The sequence below is a fragment of the Lactuca virosa genome, chromosome 8 (assembly GCF_052849685.1).
Source record: "Lactuca virosa cultivar CGN04683 chromosome 8, Lactuca_virosa_CGN04683_v6, whole genome shotgun sequence".
NCBI lineage: Eukaryota > Viridiplantae > Streptophyta > Magnoliopsida > Asterales > Asteraceae > Lactuca > Lactuca virosa.
Genome location: NC_136433.1, coordinates 298,271,910 through 298,278,940, shown reverse-complemented (window position 1 = coordinate 298,278,940; position 7,031 = coordinate 298,271,910). Strand labels below are relative to the sequence as shown.

Genomic DNA, 7,031 nt, shown 5'->3' with positions numbered 1-7,031 from the left:
AGTTTTTTTTTCAAATGAACTTATGTTCCTATTATTTAAGCTTGTTAAAAAATAGTGCATCTTATTCCTGTTTCTATCCAAGCCCAAAATATTCATCACAATATAGTTGAATCTTTTTATCATAATAACGTAATTAAGTCCACGCCCCACATTTTGCATCCAGTCTATTAGTTGTTGACGAGAATTAAATACCTAAAAAATATTTTTTTTATTAGATACCAGTAAAACTATTAATTAATAACCATATTAATAAATCTAAAACTTTATGCCATGCTAGTTTCAAATTCTAATGTGTCACTGATGAAGTAAGTATTATCGTTATTGTCATCTTGAGATTCATTGTTTGTGTAAATATCATTAGTCTAATCAATACATACAAATATAAATATTTGATTTATAAAAACATAAATATCTGAATAATAATAAACGAACATACCTCATCATTTAACTCATCAAACGATGGCAAATATTACGACCAACTCATTTTTGTACTTAGCCTACCGTTTTTCAAATAATCGTAGAATGAAAATGAAGTTTGGGACACATTCATTTAATAGTAAAACTTTAGGCATGAAAAAAAATCCTATATAAATTATAGGGTAAGTTAAAGGGTCATATATGTAAATATACTTATATTATTTTGATTTCATCGTAGTGTTATTCATTTACATCGCACTGAAATAAAGATAGGGTATTTATTTAGGTTAATGCTATAACTACCTCCCTTATTTTCCAATTCCACCCCATGAAGTGATTTTTTGACTTTTTTTTTATTTTTTTGTTTGTTCCCTATTTTGTTTTTTTTGTTGTTTTTAATTATTTTTTAATTATTATTATTATTATTATTATTATTATAAATTTCGGTAATCGTATAAAATTCGGACAATATTTTAAAATTTGGACGAAATTATAAAATTTGAACGGCTATATAAAATGGACCACAAGCAAAGTTTGTCTTTATTAATCACGGATATTAATTGGTTCGGTAATACAATTGTGTGGTGCGTTATGCGGATTGAAAGCATTTAGTCGAGCACTATACAATGTTTCCCATGCAGCCGAATGTTCTAATTTGTATGTACGGAGATGCCTGAGATGACTAGACAAAAAATCAGGCATTTGATATGCTCCTTGTAAATCAACCATTACATAATGGTTAGGGTGAACGTGGGCGATAACGACATATGTAGGATTTGGTATGTCTTGCGGGCCATATCGATTGGGGAACCATGTTGAAGATCCTCGCTTGCTTAGATAAATAACGATAACACCATATCGGTTAGCAATAAGTATAGCAGTGTCTGCAATAACCAACCAATACTCCAATGCCGTAAAACCCGATCCAGAGTAATTCAACGAGTGACTTATGCGGTTTACAAAATCAACATCACCATAAATCATAGCGTACTCTTGATAGTGTCATAATAACTCGTTGTATAGATCGTATCTAATTTGAAGCCAACCATGTTCACTACTACCAAGAGCAACTGTTATAGACCGAAATCCACAATTTCCATCTCCTTCAACATCTGTAATGTTCCGGACGTATGGATGAAATTGATGTGGAAATTCATTCATAAGAGGTGTTGTGGTCTACCTTTTTGGATTTTTGTTTGCTCAATCGTGGACGTCCGCAAGTATTTGTATGAACATCTGAATAACCAAGTAAATTGTTAGCACATTATTATACAAATTAATATATTAAAGAAAATAATACCTGGTTCAACACTGTAGTTGTTGATGATGAAAATATGTCCCATAATTTTATGTCATAACTACGTTTCTGTTTATTTGACTGTACAGCGTTGCTTTCTTTTAACAATTCCACACCCTCTTCGAAACCAAATTAGCATCATTAGTAATGTTGACATTGATTAAATCAAGATTACGCCAAAATTAGCATCATCAGTAACGTTGACATTGGAAATGCACACCATATCTCCAATGAAGTTGGGGGAACAAAGAATAGATATTCCAAGGCATTGGTTGTATCATTTGCACGATGGTTAAATATATATCCTTTTGAATGCAAATATCCGAAGACAACTTGCATTTGACTTCGGTCTCCAACTCATCCATTCGAAATTTGTATCACTCATTATAAACAGTTTTTATTGTAGAAACATTTTTTGAATTTTGTCTATTCACTGCCGATAGAATATCCCGTCAGGGGACATTTTTTATCTTCATTTCTTCAACCATTTTTGATTCATTTGGGGTTAACTGCCTTGCATATGGGTGGCCCTCCATATACATTGCAGGTTCATGATTATGTTCATCGTTTTTAATCTTTAACCTCCAAACATCATCCAACTTATAGTAACAAGCAAAAATTTCGAATGGACAATTTGTTTTTCTGGACACTGTATTTTTGGTGGACGTCTCCGGACCTCTAGGTACACCACCCCGATCACACATAAAAATAATTTTTTTAAACATATCCACTTTCTTTTGTCTTTGTTCTTTTAATAACAACCACATATCCAAGAGACCGTGCCATTTCTTGCACCCACTCTATTAAATTTTCACGATTGCTAAACACCTAACAAATATAAATATATACTTGGTGAATTTTAAAAAAAATTCAATACAAATATAACATATAACAACTTACGAATAAACTAAAATTATCCATCAAAAATACATACCAGGTTAGTTTGAAAACTTGCCATAAGAATGACGATCGACAATTTTGTGAATGTTGTTGTGAATGGAACAAATGTTGTATTAAACTGAATCGAATGAATCGTTTATATAACGTATAAAGTGAAAGTTATGTCAAATCAGTTTCTTTATTATTAAAGAAAAAGAAAAAGATTATTCCAATCAAATCAAAACCTTTGGCTTTAAATCCTTTATTTACGGCACTTATGGCTTTTTTTCACTTTTGTGTTATGTAGAGAATATTAATGGAAAACTAATGAGTTTTAATAATAATAATAATAATAATAATAATAATAATAATAATAATAATAATAATAATAATAAGTTTTAATTTTTTTAAATAATAAGAATTATGTAATAAATAAATGAAAAGAAAAAAAAACAAAAATAACAAAAATAAACAAAAAAAAAAGATGTCAGATCAAAAAAATAAATGGTTGATTAGATTGAGTTTATAGGGTAAAAATAGGGGGTACTTATAGCACAACCCATAAAAATGTAGGGTAAGTTAAAGGAACATACTTGAAAATATACTTATATTAGTTTGATTTGTGGTAGTGGTATTCATTTAAAGATATGATATTTTTTATAAATGTAGGGGTAAGTTAAAGGACCATAAATATAAATATAGTTATATTATTTTGATCGGATAGTATTCATTTACACCGCAATGAAATAAAGATAGGGTATCTATTGTAAATATAGGGTAAATTAGTTATATTATTTTGATTTAATCGTAGTATTATTCATTTACACCGTACTGAAATAAAGACAGAGTATTTATTGTAAATGTAGGGTAACTTAAAGGACCATAAATATAAATATAGTTATATTATTTTGATTTGATGGTAAATATTTTATGATCATATTTTAATTTTATTATAAAGACGTTTATATATAATACTAGGTTATAACCCGTGGGAACCAGAGTTAGCAAATTAAATAAAACTGTGATTTTTATTTATGCTGTGTTTGGTAATATCAATAATTTATTTAAAATATTGAATAATTATTATGATAAGTTATAGCACAACCCATAAAAATGTAGGGTAAGTTAAAGGAACATACTTGAAAATATACTTATATTAGTTTGATTTGTGGTAGTGGTATTCATTTAAAGATATGATATTTATTATAAATGTAGGGGTAAGCTAAAAGACCATAAATATAAATATAGTTATATTATTTTGATTGGATCGTAGTGGTATTCATTTACACCGCAATGAAATAAAGATAGGGTATTTATTGTAAATATAGGGTAAATTAGTTATATTATTTTGATTTAATCGTAGTATTATTCATTTACACCGCACTGAAATAAAGACAGGGTGTTTATTGTAAATGTAGGGCAACTTAAAGGACCATAAATATAAATATAGTTATATTATATTGATTTGATGATAAATATTTTATGATCATATTTTAATTTTATTATAAAAATGTTTATATATAATACTAGGTTATAACCCGTGGGAACCAGAGTTAGCAAATTAATTATTTTTTTATAGTAAAAAAATCATAATAATTATTCAATATTTTAAATAAATTATTGATATTACCAAACACAACATAAATAAAAATCACAGTTTTCATTTACCTCGGTTATACACAATGATATTTTTATTTTTTTAGAAATAGGTTAATATTGACAAGAAAATATGAAGTATTAATAATATATAAATTAATTTTATTAATTATCAGAGACATCAACTATATGAATATTACAATTATTACGTGGAGCATTCGGTGGAATATATGCATTCGGTCGAGCATTATTCATTATTTCCCACCCATCATAACGTTTTGATATGGTGTGACGCCAAAGTGGTCAAACTCTAGGCATTTGATGCGATTCTTGTAAATCAACTTTCACATAATGGTCATTGTCAACTAGCGATAACAATAGATCTATGATGTGAGATTTCTTGCGGAACATACCATTAATAATAAGGTCAAATAAATTAAATATTAAAAATATAATTACCCAATCATAAATACTGAATGAAAGATTATGGTTTTTAGGCAATCATCAACTCCTTTATAACTATTTTAATTTCTTTTTAAATAAATGTTTTTTATTTTAATGTTTATAATTCTAGCAACATGTATAACAATGAAAACAAAACAAATAAATGAAATGAAAACACCTAGTTATTAAGTTATGATGTTGAATCGTTTTGCAACACAAGGATATTAACGATTTTTGAATCGTTTTGTAGGATCCAACAACAAAAATTTCAAAAACTTGTGAATAAAATTTACTATGAAAATGATTATTGAGTTCTAATGAATTTTTTAGTTCAAAAGATTCTCTATATCTTATTTTCAATTTATATCCTTTTGTATTTTAAAAAATTACTTTCAATCCTTATTATCTCAATTTAATATATATATATATATATATATATATATATATATATATATATATATATATATATATATAGAGAGAGAGAGAGAACCAGAAGATTTGTTAGAACTTGCGAACTCATAATCAACTCATCATTTTTCTACAACAAAAATATAAATCTTCTCCAAATGGTGCGTCTAAGCAATATCTATGCTAAAAAAAAAATTAACGATTTTTCTTTTTTGGTTTTTTTGTATAACTGCTGATGATAACAATCGGCAGTTATTTGTATTGTCGATGAGCATAATCAGCAGTTATATGGATTGTTGATGAGCACAATCACAACTGATTGTACACATCCGCAGTCAATATAACTGTTGATTGTGCATACATTCAAATTTCCAAAATAAATTAAAAAAAATGTCAAATCTTTTCTTTGAGCCTAGATATGGCTTAGACACACCATTTTAAGAAGATTAGAATTTTTGGTTTTAAAAAATGATGAGTTAATTAGGAGTTCGCAAGTTCACACGTTCTTTTAGTTCTCAGAATAACTCATATATATATATATATATATATATATATATATATATATATATATATATATATATATATATATATATATATTAAATTGAGGTAATAAGGATTGAAAGTAGGTTTGTAAAATACAAAATGATATAAACTGCAAATAAACTTTAACTAGAAGGGGGTAAAGACGTAAATTTTGTTTAATGTTTGATAAATTGATTGTTAGTGGGGATGCCAAAAAGAATGTCCATATGTTCGTTCAATAAATAGTATTACGAGAGTAATATGTAATTATTATCTAAGTCCCATCAATTGGGGTTATTTAACCAAGTCAAAAGTGATTTTGACATTAAAGTGGTTTTTGACCTCAAAATCCAGTAGGAAAGGTAAACATTACTAATTACAGGATAGACTCTATAAGGCTTAACAATCCATCTAAACTCTAAAGATGTAAAAGTAACCCAACTAGTAATATTTTTTCTATTGCTCCTATAAATTTATAAAAGTAACCCAACTAATAATATTTTTCTATTGTTATGATAAATTTATAACCTTATATAATAGAGTCAATGTTAGAACTCACTTTTAGGCATTGTTTTTTTTTCTAAATACTGGTTTTAATAAATGATATTAGTAAATATTATCGGATAAGATAACAACACACCTGAGATATTGATAGGAAAAACATAACGAGGACAATTTTTTCGTGACTTTTTATCAAATCTAATTTTTTTCAAATAAAGTTATGTTTCTTCTATTTAAGTCTGTTAAAAAATGCATCTTATTCCTGTTTCTATCCATGTCCAAAATATTCATCACAATATACAAATCTTGATTTCTCTTTTCCACCACTACCATTATTTTCTCTTTATAATTACACACATCCCACGTTCCATCACATTCGAGTAATATTTACACCACACCCCAAAATCTATAACAAATGACATAAATTACCTTTAAATTCCCAGATCAAAAGACGGACAATCCAAAAAATCCAAGTTTTGATCGTTCGGTTTAACATTCACCTTCCCCGACGCCTCCGATCGCGATCTCAATTGTCTGGTAGCTTCTTACTCCAACACATCAAAATCAATATCTCTATAGAACTCATCACTATCAAAATCATTCATGGCTTCTCCTTCTGCCTTCCATGGCGACTCTTTAGCAGCAGTAGATTCAACATCTATTAAGATTTCGTTCTCTAGGTTACGAATCGGAAGTGACTCGCCATGAGAAAAACTCAACTTCCTTTTCCGAATTCCGGTGGCGGTGGTCGAGATTCCGGTGGTGGTGGTTGGGATTCCGGTGGCTGAAGAGAGCCTCTCGGTGTTGAAAGAGACGGATGTGGAATAGGTATTGTTATGTTGTTGTGCGTAGGATTTGTTCTTCTGGTTGTACTTCCTCCCTCATAATGCATTGGGTCTATATCAGGAATAGGTTCCATGGGGAATTGTGGTGTTTTTATTACGGGTGATTGGGTGAGTAAAGATCG

The 7,031-nt window shown here is 28.4% G+C and overlaps 1 long non-coding RNA gene across 1 annotated transcript; it reads right to left on the bottom strand.

Annotated features, from left to right (window-relative positions):
• Positions 1 to 934: 934 nt before the first annotated feature.
• On the bottom strand, positions 935 to 2,714 carry LOC145134209 (uncharacterized). The gene is made up of 3 exons (XR_013719006.1): positions 2,649 to 2,714; positions 1,718 to 2,542; positions 935 to 1,653 (listed from the first exon to the last, which is right to left on the bottom strand). It is a non-coding gene; the product is annotated as an uncharacterized LOC145134209 (long non-coding RNA).
• Positions 2,715 to 7,031: the final 4,317 nt, after the last annotated feature.